We start from the raw sequence: 14575 nt of genomic DNA, 5'->3' as shown, positions 1-14575 counted from the left end.
ACAGGATCAGCTTGGAACCACAGCGATATTGCTGTGAGACACTCAAAGGGGAAGCAGGAGAAGGCCAATCCACCTATGTTCTCTAGGTCTGACTGCAGGCAACAGCAAGGACAGAGTGAGGCTAGGGTACTGTGTGTTCATGTGAGTAGGTTCTCTCCACCTCACCTAGACACTTGATAGACCTTGTGATACTGCTTCTGCTGTCCTGGTTCCTGTCCTCTTGTACCAAGGTCTTCAACGCGCTGAGGCCAATGATGCAGAACTAAGAGAGCAGCCTCAGCTGGAAAACCCTTATTGGATTCCTGGGATTTTGGAAAGCACAGATACAATATCAGAGGAACACTTGCCCATTTGTATTCAGGTCAGGAGTATCCTAAATCCTCCCTTAGGATCCTCGTCGTGACTTTTGGCAGATATAGGAACTATGTGTCTCCTTATCAGATGAACTCTCCTGTGCCAAGTAGACACTCTCTCAGATACAGTCTCTCACTTCCCTGAAATCTCCAGGATTATCAAAAGAAGTGAGAAGTCACCCATCCTGTCACACCTTCATGAGGACTTCAGTGCTAATAGCGAGACCTGTGTCCCTCTCTCCTGTGAGACAAGCTCCCTCTTATGGTTTAATTGATATTTCCCCAGAAAGTCCCATGGGATCATAGGCAGGACTTCTGGAAGGTAACTGGATTTTGGGGGCTTATATCTGGCTTGCTCTGAGGAGGTAGGACCTTTTATGAAGAGGCGGGTCACTATGGGTGTGACAGGGCAGGTTATATCTTCCTTTCTGGATCCTTTCTTCACTCTCTGGTTCCTCAAGGACTTGTGGTGAACAGCTTTCCTCCCACCAGGCCCTGCCACTCTGCTATTCTGCTTTTGTAAATGGGGAAGGAAAGGAAACAAACAAGATGTTGTATGTACATGAATAATTTCCCATGATAAATGTGATTGTTATGTACTGCAAACATGTACTAAGAAAACAAACACTACAAAGATGCCGAAGACATAGACTATATTGTAAAAAGGGGAACAGATCAATCTGGAATCTGTCTCCTGGACCTTACAAAACGTATTGAATGTGTAGAACCACAATGAAACCTGGGGAGTTCAGGAGGTCCCAGGAAGAAAAAGAGATGATTCAATGGACCAGCAGTTGCTGCAACCTGCAGGGATATTGTGGAGTTTTGCTTCCACAAAGTCAATATTCAGGAATCAGCAGGGAACTGACCCCTATGCAGGTGCCAGCAACATCCTTGGAGAGTACATGGGCTTGAGTTCCATTCCAGGAAAGAGTTGAGTGTTTGAACCCAGGACTCAGAAGAGCCATAGAACAGTTTCACTTCAAGATTCCCACTGTTGCTCTCCCACAGTGACTGAATGAGAAATAGTCTCGGGAAATAGCTATGGAAGGTGATCACATTAAAAATAGATTCCATGAAGATTTTGAGCTCATCTGTGAAGGGCATAGGCCTTGCCCTTATAGCCAGAGCTCAGGCCTAGCCTGAATTGCTCTGAATTTCAAAATGTAGGCATTGATTATTCCAGCCCTTTCAGAGACTAAAAACATACAAAGAATGAATCAATTTAAGAGTTTTGTTCTTTCAAAGAATAAACAAAATTGACAAACCCCTCACAGTGCTTGCGAAAAGAAAAAACTAGACACAAATCGAAGCAATTAAAAATGTAATAGTCAAAAGCACAATATACTCTTCCAAAATCCAGAAGACCATTTATAACTATTTTAAGAACCTAATAAAATGGAGAATTCATAAGAAATGTATAAATTTCTACATATATGAACTCCCACAGCTGAAAAAAGATTAAAAAATCTGAATAATCAAATATTAGTCAATGAATTTAAAGAATTTGTATATAAAAAGCTACCCCAAAAGCCTAGGTCCTGACAGAGTCACTGCCAAATTCTACAAGAACAGTAGAGAAGATGTAATTCCAATATTCATCAAACTCCTTAATGAAATTGAATGGGAATCAGGCTTCCCAATGTCATTCTCAAAGCAAGCATTACCCTGATCCCAAAACCGGAAAGGAATGCAAACAAAAAAGAGAAAGACAGGCCAATAACTTTCATGAACATAGATGCACAAACCTTAGTAAGATACCTGCAAATAGTATGCAATAAATCATCAAGAAGTAGGATTTACTCCATGGATGCAAGATGGTTTAACATGCTTAAATAAAAAAATTTAATATGCCTGATAAAGAGAAATAAGAATAAAACATTGTTCATTTCAATAGATGTAGAAAAAAATTGACAATATCCAGCATCTATTCATGAATGAAATCCTGAAGAAAATAGAGCTAGAAAAAACTGCTTAATCTGATAAAAGCCTTCTATGACAAACTACTAGACAATTTCATATTAAATGGGGATAAGTTGAAAGCTTTCACTCTAAATTCAGGAACAAGTATGTCTGTTTATCACTACTCATTTTTCTGCAAATTTTCAAAGTAATAGCCAGAATGGACAGCAGAGCACCTGATCAAGAACATCATAGCCTCACTTCACCAAAGAGTCACTCTTACTCGGGTGAAATCCTTGCAGACACTGAGGGTGAGTTCACTGATTCTTGCCCTATGTAGGACCACTCTTCTCATAGCTTTCCCAGGTGGAGATTCTGCTCAGCTTCACCCCATCTAAAAGCACTGCTCAGAGCAGTCTTCCATTCTCTCAAGCTTTTATCTCAGGCCCAAGTCACCTCAGTTGAGGGTCTGGCCTTGGCCACCATACAACTGCATTAAAATTAACTGCAAAAAAAACTGCCGTTACCCCAAGCTACAAACCACTGTGGCTCAGGACTATCCTACAGCTGCTCTCTGCTAGATTCCTTCCACTCAGAGCCATTTTGCTCAACCCATTAGGTCCTTGAGGACATCTCTCTATCTCCTGAAATTGGTGGTTCTCCTGGACTCCACCATGCTATTGAGCAGGTTTAAACCTGCTCAGTCTAGTTTACTCATATCTCCTTCACAGACACAGGGCCTTACAGAGAGCACATATGCAATGAAGATTTGGTAGTCAATGTGGTAGTGAGCAGCTAGGGTCCTTGATTGATAGGATGCTTCCCTAATATTCTTGAAGGAACCAACATATTAATGTATATGTGTGTGTGTGTGTGTGTGTGTGTGTGTGTGTGTGTGTGTATTTATTTTGGTACCGGGGATTGAACTCGGGTCCTTGCACTTGCAAGCCAAGCCACAGACCACTGAGCTAAATCCCCGGCCCTGTATATTTTTAATACTAGAGATCAGCATGGAAAAAGAAATAAACCACAAACTGATTTTTATCCTTATGTTTATTTCTCATGTCTTTCTAATGTAATGTAAATTTTATAGACATTTCCAACGAAATTCCAATTCAACTCCTATTTTATCACAAGCAAAATAAAGGATTGCCAGTTTTTTAACAAAATATCAAAGACTTTTACAAGTGGAATGGAAGAGCAAAACTCATGTGTGATCAATATCATGCTCACATCAGAAATCACAATCAACCATCAATATCACAAATCTAAATATACATGTAAGATCAGTATCATTTATCAAATGAGATATGCAATCTACTTCAGTCTTGCAAAAATGGAACAACATTTTAACTTTACAAAGAAAACACTTGTCAATGTTCAAGTAACCCAGATAGAACAGACATCAAGATGGTATGCACTGTATTTTTCCCTCATAGCCTGTCTCTTCACAACTTAGAAAACTGCCCACTCTCCAGAAACACACACTGAAGAACGGGACTCAGTTCACAAGGGACAAAAGCTAAGCTAATGATACAACTGTGAATAAAACCCTTGTCTCTGGCATGCACATTGGTCCATTGGTGGCCCATACATCATGAATGGGCAGACTCTTGTTCCTCTCTCAAAGCCTCTTGGTACAGACCCAGGTATGACTTGGCATCTCCCCTATAAACTTTGACCAAATGCTCCAGGACTTTCATCTTGCTGGTTTCTTCCTGGATCCTTTTACCATAAGAACTCATGGTCATCAGGATCACTATTGGGCACTGCCAATACTCTAGATACCTTCCCTCTAACAAAGCCTTGGTGAAGAATTTTCAGAGCTCCCCAATAGTAAAGTGCTCCCTGTGAGGCAACATTTCCCTTGTTCTCAGTTCTTCCCTTATGTCCTCCTCATTTTCACGTTTGCTCTCCATGAATATGATAGGATAAGGGCATACACAGCAATGGTGGTACTTCTTCCCTCTCAGGCTTGAGAACCTGTATGTGCACCAGGGCCTTGCCCTTTGGGGAGGACAGCCTCCTCCTAGCCTGCTGTACTGGCTTCTCTGATCATGCCACTATTCTCAGGTTCCTTGGGGACAGTAAGATTCCACACTTCTGGATTCCGTAAGGAAACTATTCATTAATAAAAAAATAAATTGTCCCTTTCTAATGTTTACTTAACTCCTTTTTGCCCTTCTTTTCCTTTTAATATTTCTTATTCTCCTTATAATTTATTTTATTTTCTCCTTTTTTCTGTTATCTTCAATTTCCTATCAGTTTTTTCATTACCTTTATCTAATTCTATAAATATCCTCTATTCCTTAATGGGATCATTTCACTTATTTCTTTCCCCTTCTCATATCATATAATTTAAGCTTTTGCATTTACTTTGTGTGTCAATATCTGAGCTGTCTTAATATGTGCACTATAATTATGGGTTTCTATTCTATTGTTAAAAGTAGTAGCCAGTTGGCTCTACTTGTATGGTAATATTCAATTTTTCTTGGATGACACCTCTGTAACTGATTTGCTTAATACTTCCAGGGTCACATAATGGTTGTTATTAATGGGTTTTCTCTGTATGTCGATATTCACATTGCCTTTGTGACATTAACCATACAGGGGCACATTCCCAGATGACTTGGTGCTGGTCGAATTGCACTGCATTCTCCCCTCTCAAATTAACAAAGGGGGTCAGATCTTAGGACTGACAGATGCAAAGGACTATACTCACCCATGCCCAAAGCATCCCCAAAAGGCTGACTAAATAAACAGATTTCTATACTACCAGTAAAGCCTTTCTATTCTGAGTGCCATAAAATTCAACCAAAACAAACAAACAAAAGAAACATTAGAAGAGAAGGCAAGAAAATTCCCCTCCAAACTCCCAGCAGCCCCAAAGCCAAGCTAGGGTGCATTGAGGAGAAGAGCATAAGCCACATACTCCAAACATTTGAAAAGATCAGAGGAGGTTAGAAAATAGTCAAGGAGGTGCTCAGCAGGATCATGGAAATGAAAGTAATAACAAAATTGATCAAAGAGCTTTCAGAAGCCATTAACAAAAAGCCAGCTGAGCTAAATAAAACTATACAAGCTAAAAAGGAACACTTTAGCAATGCATTAAAGTCCATGAAATTGTTTCTCAGAAATTCAGAAGGTTAAAAATTATATGAGTAGTGTGGGCAGCAGAAATGACTAACAAGATTAAAAGTTCTGAATATCAGTCAAGCAGACATAAATATTGCATGATTTTACTTTTATGAGACATCCAAAATATAAAGTACAAAAGAAAATATAAACAATAGTAAATACTGACATAAATCTTTATCATATGGGAGGGAATGAAGAGATGGACAGAGAGGGAAAAGAGGGGAGGTATGTCAAATAAAAAGGGGTAATTGTGACATTTGCACATGATCGGAGTCCCTACGAAGATTGTAATCCTTATGTTCTTTAAACACATATAATGCATAATACACATATTTATGTATATATTAAACAATAGTAAATACTGACATAAATCTTTATCATATGGGAGGGAATGAAGAGATGGACAGAGAGGGAAAAGAGGGGAGGTATGTCAAATAAAAAGGGGTAATTGTGACATTTGCACATGATCGGAGTCCCTACGAAGATTGTAATCCTTATGTTCTTTAAACACATATAATGCATAATACACATATTTATGTATATATATATATATAATACTTGTACCAGCTCCCCATGATGAATGTAATCATTATGTATAACAAACATGAACTAATAAAGAACCAACAACCTTTAGTGCTCACCCAAGTTCCTCACCTTGATTCCTAGCAGATCCCACCTGCTCCCTTCGCTGACAGGACGCGTCTCCTCCTGCGACCTGGTGAAGATCCTCACAGCAAAGCCCACTTCCCTGAGACCAGGGGGACAAAAATGCAGCGCATCTGCACACCTGTGTATGGGTTTCCCCAGACTAATAGAGGAGAAGGAGCCAGAAGCCCTCCCTTTTCTGGTGCAGGCCCAGGTGTTTACATTTCGCCCGTGGGTGACATGTGGATGCATCTAGCAAATCAAATTCACCATCTCCCTAGGACAGCAGAGGTGGAAGGACAGGGCATTGTGACTCTTCTCCACAGTCCTGCCTGAGGCCACCCCAGCCTACCAGCAGGGCCAGGCTTCCCAAGTCCGTTAATCTGCTGACCTGAGGCCACGATGCTCAGACAAAGGCTCCCTCCTGCCTGACACTAAGAGCCAGGGGCAAAGGTGCTGACATCTGGAAGGAGGTGACCCTCTGATATAGGGTGCAATGTCTTCTCAAATTCACTGTTAAGTCTTCATTTTGAGTCCTGGAAGCAGCCCCACCCCTCCCTGATCCTCCTCCTCCTCCTCCTCCTCCAGGAATGCAGGACTTCACTGGGATTGAAAGAATGGGCAGGCTGGGTCCCATCTGTCATGTGCCCTGGGCCCCGCAGTCCTGCCTCATTTCTCATCTTTACTGTGCCAGAACCTGTATTTCCTTATTCCCTGAGGCCTTGCTCCTTCTTTAGAGACCCTAGAGTCCCTCAGACCCTGTTGAAGAATTCAGGAGACCCTGCCTGATAATCCTGCATGGGGCTTCCCTGGAGACAGAGCATAGGCAGGCCTCAGTGGTTTCTCTCCATTCTGGAGGGTAAGGCAGCCTCTTCTGAGACCAAGGCTGTTACAATTCTCAGGTCCACATCCAGGCAGGGCTTGCTATGCCTATAATTGGGGAAGAGAGTCCCCCATGTGGCTCCTCTAGTGGGCTGGGGTGGGTCCCCTCATTCCTCCCTCTGGGTCCTGACCCTGTTTCCTGACAATCTGAACCTCATCCCGGTTTACTGAGTGTGCCTCCTCATATCAAGGCCAAAGAATGAAGAAGACTCATGCTTACAAGCCTGCCCCTGTTTGGTCCAGGACCAACAACAGAGATGGATCCGCACTGTTCACAGACAGACTTGCTGGGCTTGGGTTTCCTCACCCCTTTCATGACCTCACCTGGCATGGGAACAGGTTCTCTCTGTTCTGATCACCTAAAGGACACGCATCAGAACCAGGCCCTCCCCACTATGACAACGGAGGCAGAAGTCAGCGGTTGTCCCACCCATACCTTCCTGGGGCAGACAGGAAGTTCTAAAAGGAATTGTCCCCATCTCTTCTCAGCCTTTTGTTTAAGATCGAGTGCAGGAATTGGCCCCTCAGGTCTCCCTCAGACCTCACCTTCGTCTCTTCCAACAGCAGGACCCCATCAAGCCCACTGTACCCCGCCTTGGACAAAGTGTCTGACTCTCAGGGATTTCTAAGGAAGAAAGTTCATCATGGGCATGAGGAGTGGGAATGGAGTGGAGGAACAGGGCTGACAACACAGGCAGCTACGCATTACATGGGGGCCCGCTATCTGGCTTAGGGCTCCCACAGACCCTCAACTCGATCTAGCTGAGCCCAGGTCTTCTCTGCTGCTCTTACCTCAAGCAGGGAGCGCAGAACCAGGCTGGGAATTCCAGGGGTACCTGAGGCAAAAGGGGGTGCTCACCTGAGAAGTCTCCACGGCACAGTGCAGGGCTGTCAGCAGAGGCAGACATGGGTTATTTTCCACTCTCGGCCTCTGCTGGAGCTTGGTCACTCACCTTCAGCCTCTAACTTCAGCTAAGCAATCTGCATTCCTATCTTGTCAGCCCACCTGAAGGGCAGAGCTCAGAACAGGGCTCTGATGCCCAGGGTCTCCTGTGACGGCCATGGGCCCGGGGCTCGTCCTATCATATCTGCCCCATGTGGAGCGGGTCATGTCTATTCTGTGTGTGCACAGCAGAGGTGGTCTGGATGAGTTGCAGAAACTCTGTGTGAGCTGAAGCTTCAACAGTGGTTCACATCCTCTCATTGTGACCTAAGCGTAAGTCTTTTCTGCTCCCCAGACCTGAAACACAGGTCTAAAAACAAGGATCTACCTCTCCTCCCCTAGTACTCTGACATAACAGGGGATGATGTCTCAGAAATTCTAGACTTACCCTGTGGCGCTGGGCTATAACTGTGGCAGACCTGGGTTGTTTGAGGCACCTCTCCTTGTTTTCTGCCTTCTTCACTGTGCCCTCAGTGTATCATCTTGACCTAATTTAACCCAGGTCCTCTCTGTACCTCTCATCTGAAGCTCAGGCCTCAGAACTAGGTTCTGATCCTCCTCTCCTGGTTCCATGAGGAGAAAGGGGTGCTTCCCTGAGACATTTTTCGCCGGATGTGGGACTCCCTTGACCTGCCTGACCCCTGGTCTTTTGCTCCTCCCACATGAAGCACAGTCCTTAGAAAAAGACTTGGACCCTCAGTTCCAATTGAGGAGAAAGGGGACACTCTCATGAGAATTATACACTATGTGGTGCAAGTTCGGCAAGACTGAGTTTTCAAGAACATTCTAAGACCATCTCACTGAAATGGGAATTTGTCAGTATCACCAACAGACCGTTACCTGGACCTAACTTATCCTAGATTTTTAGGTTCTAAAGTGTCTGAGGTTAGTTTAGTCTCCATAAAAAGTGTCTGATATCATCCCAGGGTCCAGGGAGGACAAAGGAGGTGCTCTCCTGAGAATTCTGCACCTCCGGCCATATGGCATGTCACAGAGGTTTTGCTAGAATATTCCAAGACCCTGTGTAGAGTGAGGCTTACTCTTTTTCCACAATATTCAAATACACCTAACTGGCACCTGGTCCTCTCCACTCCTCCCTCCTGAAGCTGGGCCTTCTGACTCTGCATTCTGTGTGCCTGAGGCAAAATGAGGCCAACAGCAGGGTACAACAGGATTGTTCCTGGTCATGCTCTTTGCAGTGGGGCTTGCTCACTCACCACAAATCCTCTCAGTGTGACTCCTAACTGAGCCCAACCTTCTCTCCTACCTCACCAAAAGCACACAGCTCAGAACAGGACCTCCCCTTGCTCTGACCCAAAGCAGAAGCAGCAAGTGGATGTCAAATCTGGCAGCACACGTAGGATCTCCAGGGCTGACAGCAGGAGGGGCAAGGAATTCTCCAGGCCACCCCTCCTCCATAGGAATAAATACCTTGGCTCCTGGCAGTCTGTTCCCCAGTCCTCTATAGACCGGATTCTGTTCCCCACTGCCCAAGGCTCTACCTCCCAGGGGCCCTGAGGCTGCAGCTCATTCTAATAAATCGGGCCCTGTGTGGTCCAGGACTGCCAAGAGGGTGTAGGGACAGAGGGTCATAGGCAGAAAGAAGGATAAAATAGGATCTCACTAAGCTTGACTAAAGAAATAAAAAACCTTACTAAAGGCAGCTTTTGCCTCTGCAGTTAGACTCCAGCAATTCAAAAGACAAAGATAAAGAGAGAGAGAAACCAGACCCAGGGAGGTGCCAGGTAACACAACGTAAGAATTTATTGAGAAGAGTAGACAGGCAAAAGAGGGGTGTAGCCAGGAACACGAAATGCCAGGGTAACCAGGGCCCCCACCACACCTAATAAAATGCAGTGGAGATGAGGAGCAGCCAACTAAGGACTCATTTAATGTATAAAACACGTGTGTCCCCTTAATCAGTAACTCTAAGTTACCTTTCTATAAGGCGCTTCCCCCTCACAAAGGGACAGGAAGAAATGAAAGGGCCAGAAAGAATATACATAGAGGTGCTCAGGTGAAGACCAAAGACAGCCAGAGAATCAATCAGATGGCAACAAATTCTAAGATGCCCCCTCCAGGTGGGGAAATCACTAGGCCCAAATGAAAAGGAAGTGAGGACAAAAATCCACAGGTATTTCACTTCTGATACTCCCTAGTCCTTTACTCTGCTCTCCCAGGGTAGCTATCTCCCATCTTTCCTTTCCATCTTCTTCTAAATAGACGATTTTCATTTTAAGCTGCACCTCTGATTCATTACTAAGCCTGAGAGTGACCCTTCCTGGGTTATGTGGTGTTCTAGATGCATCCCACTTTGTCAGCAAGAGGAAGATCTTGAGAGATTGGGGACCCTCTCTCTGAGTTGGGACATCCTTATTCCCCCCACGGCCCATCACCTTGACCCCTAACTGAGCCCTGCCTTCTATACTTCTCTCACCTGCAGCCTGAACCTCACAATGGGCCCTACTGTCCCTGCAACTTTATGAGGCAGAGTCTGTGGACCCCATAGCCAGCACTGTGTCTGGAGTTCGACAGCAGGATGGAAGGCGAGCCTCCCCATTTTCCACCCTCCTAGACATCCTCACCTTGGTTCAGATAGTGCCCAGATCCGAGTAGTCTATGGGCCAGAATCTGTTCCCCTCAAACTGCCCTGAGTGACAAAGTGGTCTCCGTTGAAAATCATTCTTTGCATTATTAGGAAAACCAAAACAGGAATATCTGGATTGTTTGGATATACTCTCTTTGAGTTTTTCACATGCTCACCTGGACCCCTAACAGAGCTTGGGCCCTCTCCACTCCCTTCTCCTGAAGCAGGCACCTCAGAACAAGACCATCACAGCACTCTGACCCTGAGAGGCTGCCTTCAGTGGACATCACATCCATTATTGTGCTCCGGGTGTGACAAGAGGGGAGTAACTGCATTCTGCGGGTTATTTTTTGTGTTTCATTGAAGTCTTCACTTTGGTTCTTGTCAGAGCCTGCACCTCTATCTTCTGTGGACCTGAGAATGTCCACCTCTGGAAGGATCTGACTCCAGGGTTCTGTGGGTCAAAAGGAAGAAGCTTTTGACTGGAATGTAGAATAACTACTCTTAAAACGCATGCTTCACTCCTTTAATTTCTTTTCTATTTCTCTTGCATTCTTTATGTTCTGCTAAATAGCAATTCTTTTAAAATACAGTCTTCACCCACCAGGGTTGGTTCAGGTGTTTATTAGATACTCTGTGAAGCCAGGCTGGCTCTGGTTTCTTGCTGTTCTGCTGTTACATGGAGGCCGTTGGAATCCCTGGTATGAGTGCTGCCCCAGACTGCAGTGTAGTAGAGGCTGGAGTTCAAAACCTTTTTCCAACTCACGCTGTCATGAGCCTCCTATGCAGGCCTGGGTGCAGACCCCACCTGCTCTCCCCGGTCCAAACTCCAGTCCCCAGTCGTCAGTCGTCGGCCTCACCCAGGGATCCCCCATGCTCTGAGATTTACAATTAGTTGCTCATGTGTGTTCTCTAGACTTTACTCAGTCTCTCTTCTGTTGTTTTTCAAGGTTAAATCAGGAAGCACATGGCAGTAGCCTAAATTGTCATTGTGACCTCTAAGGATAAGGCACTGATTTATACAAAATTTAAGGAAAATTTTTTTTGCATATTCTGTTTCTTTTCAATGAATATTACACACTACTTGATTTATATTGGAATCCTTTCGCTTGAATATTTCTGTGCTCTGTATACTAATAACATGTAGCTCCCTCTAGTGACTTGTGCACATGTCTTGGAACAAGGTCCTCAGCTCTCTCTCTGAGTTCTCCCACCTGCAGCACTAAGTGGGACTGTGAGCAGTTTATATACAGCCAGGAAATCCAGTCTAATAATAGGGGAAGCCATGCTCTACGGGGGTCCCTTTGTTTATAGATGTTTGATTACCTTTAAACTTTCAGTGGTAGAAAATACCAGAGTGATTACCAATAGCTATTTAGTGTCTGCAAGATTCGGGAGAGAGGGCTGGGGTGGGGGGAGGGAGAGAGAGGGGAGGAAGAAAGAGAGAGAGAGAGAGGGAGAGAGAACAACATAAGTAGATCCCCTGGAATGTGGAAGGAATGGACCAAAGTTGAAAACTACAGATACTGTTTCCAATTTTAAGCCACTATAAAATGTGCTGCTGTAAACAGCCTATGTGCCCATCAACAAATGTATGGTTAAAGAAAATATGGTGTTTGTATACAGTGGAGTACCAGTCTGCCATAATGAGGGATAAGCTTGTGGCATTTTTAGGTAAATGGATGGACCATAAATCTATAATCTTAAGTGAAATATATCAGACACACAAGTTCAAATATTGCATTGTTTCTCTTGTGTCAATAACACAAAATATAAACGAGAAGCAAAATTGAGGATAAACATAAGTAGGAAGATCCTACTTCAAAGAGAAAGGGGAACAAGAGGTGGTGGAAGGGTAGAGAGAAAGAAGGGAAAGAGCTTTAAAGGAAAACAAAACTTGAAGGACAAATGGAAATAGAGTTTTTGTATATGGGGAGGGGATGGTGACAAAAATTAAACTAAGATACATTATGTACATGTACAAATCTTCCCATGGTGAATGTTATCATTATGTACAGCAAACATGTACTAATGAAAACTACCAAGCTATTGAAGAGACAGACTACTTTGTGGAGAAGGGAACAAATCAGTCTAGAATTGCTTCCTCACTCCTGGCTCTTGGGAAACAGATTGTATGTGCAGAACTAAGGTAGAACCTGGGGAATACCCAGGGAGAAAAATCAGTGGTTCAAATGGACTGGCGGTTGCTGTGATCTGCAGGGACAGAGTGGAATTCTGCTCCCACAGAGTTCTTACACAGGAAACATCCGGGGAATGAACCCTGTGCAGGTGCCCGCCATATCCTAGGAAAGTGCATGGGTTTTAGTGCCCTTCTAGGAAAGTATTGAGTGTTTGAACCTGGGCCTCAGGACAAACAGAACAGTTTCACTTCAGGGTTCCCAATGTCACTCTTCCACAATAACTGGGTGAGAGCCACTACCAGGAAATATATGCGGATGAGGAGCAGCCCAAAAAGACACTCTCTGAGGGTTTTGAGCTTAGAGAGGAAGGGCAAAGGCCCTGACCTGGAAGCCAGGAACCAGGCCCTGCCTGATTTGCTCTGGATTTGAAAATCTAGGCATTGATTATTGAAACCCTTGCAGAGATAAAACAAAACAAAACAATAAATACACTGAAGAGGTTTGTTTGTTTTCGTTTTTTTTGTTTTTTGTTTTTTGAGACAGAGTCTTGCTATGCAGTTCAGGTTGGCCCTGAACTCACTATGTAGCCTAGGCTGACCTCAAACTTGAATATCCTCCAGCCTCAGCCTCCCAAATTCTGGAATTTCAAGTGTGCACCACCATGACCAGTGGGAGTTGATTTTTTGAAAGGAAAATCAAATTGACAAACCTCTCTAGATATTCTTAATGAAAGAAGGAAAATATAGACCAAAATCCAAGCACTTGTAAATGTAAAACTTGAAATCACAATAGACTTTGCCAAAATTATGAAGATTATTTGCAGCTACTCAAAAAAACCTAGTATAACAGGACCTCAATTGCACAAGAAATAACAGCAAGAATCAGTAAATGAGATTATATCAGACTAAACAACTTCTGTACAGCAAAAGAATCAGTAGAATGCAAGGATAATCTAGAGAATGGGAAATATTTTTTGCCACGTACTCATCAGACAGAAGAATAATATCTAGAATATATGAAGAACTAAAAAAAAAATCCTAAAATTAAAGGCCCAATAAAGAAATGGGCAAGAGGGATGAACAGATACTTAGAGGAAGAAATATAAATGGTCAACAAATATATGAAAAAAAATGTTCAATGTCACTGGCCAGTAGGGAAATAACAAATTAAAACAGTACTGATATTACATATTACTCCAGAAATGCCAATCATTAAGAACTCAAACAATAACATATTGTGTTATGGCTGTGGAACAAAAGGAACACTCCTTCATTGTTGCTGGTAATGTGAACTACTACAACCATTATGGAAATCATCATGTAGATTTCTCAAAGATCTCAATGAAATTAGAAATTCCATATGATGCAGCTACCCACCTCCTAGTGATTTTCCCCCAAAACTTAGAACATTATACTACAATGATGCATGCATTCCAAAGTTTATAGCAGCACAATAGCTAAGTCTTGGAAGCAGTCAGTATACCCATCAAGATGACTGGATAAAGAAAATGTGGTGTGCACATACAGTGGAATACTCTTAAGCTATAAAGGATGAAAAATCTGAAAGATTTGTGAGAAAATGGATGAACTTGAACAACACAATGTTGAGTGAAATAAACCAGACACACAAGCTTGAATACCATGTGATACTGCTCATTTCAGTGAGGTAAAGTACAAGCAAAGAGAATAAACAAGGATGGGTAGAAGAGGAAAAGGGGATGGATCTCTTGCAATGGGGAAGGGGTTCAAGGGACCAAGGGTAAGGGGTGAGGAGGAGAAGGGGAGATAAGTAGAATAAAGATGTTCCATGTACAGGAACCTAATAGCATCAAGGAATGTAAACATTATATGCCACTATACAAGGTAAGACAAATAAAACTCACAATTTTGAAAATATGGATAGAGAAATGTGGAGAAAGTGAGGGTGGAGAAAAGGGAAGGGGATTTTAAAAAAAGGAACCAGCAATAATATGTACACATACCAA

Source organism: Fukomys damarensis, unplaced genomic scaffold (genome assembly GCF_012274545.1).
Source record: "Fukomys damarensis isolate Sample0158 unplaced genomic scaffold, DMR_v1.0_HiC HiC_scaffold_39, whole genome shotgun sequence".
Lineage (NCBI taxonomy): Eukaryota > Metazoa > Chordata > Mammalia > Rodentia > Bathyergidae > Fukomys > Fukomys damarensis.
The sequence above is the reverse complement of the archived record's forward strand: the minus strand, read 5'-3'. Positions refer to the sequence as shown.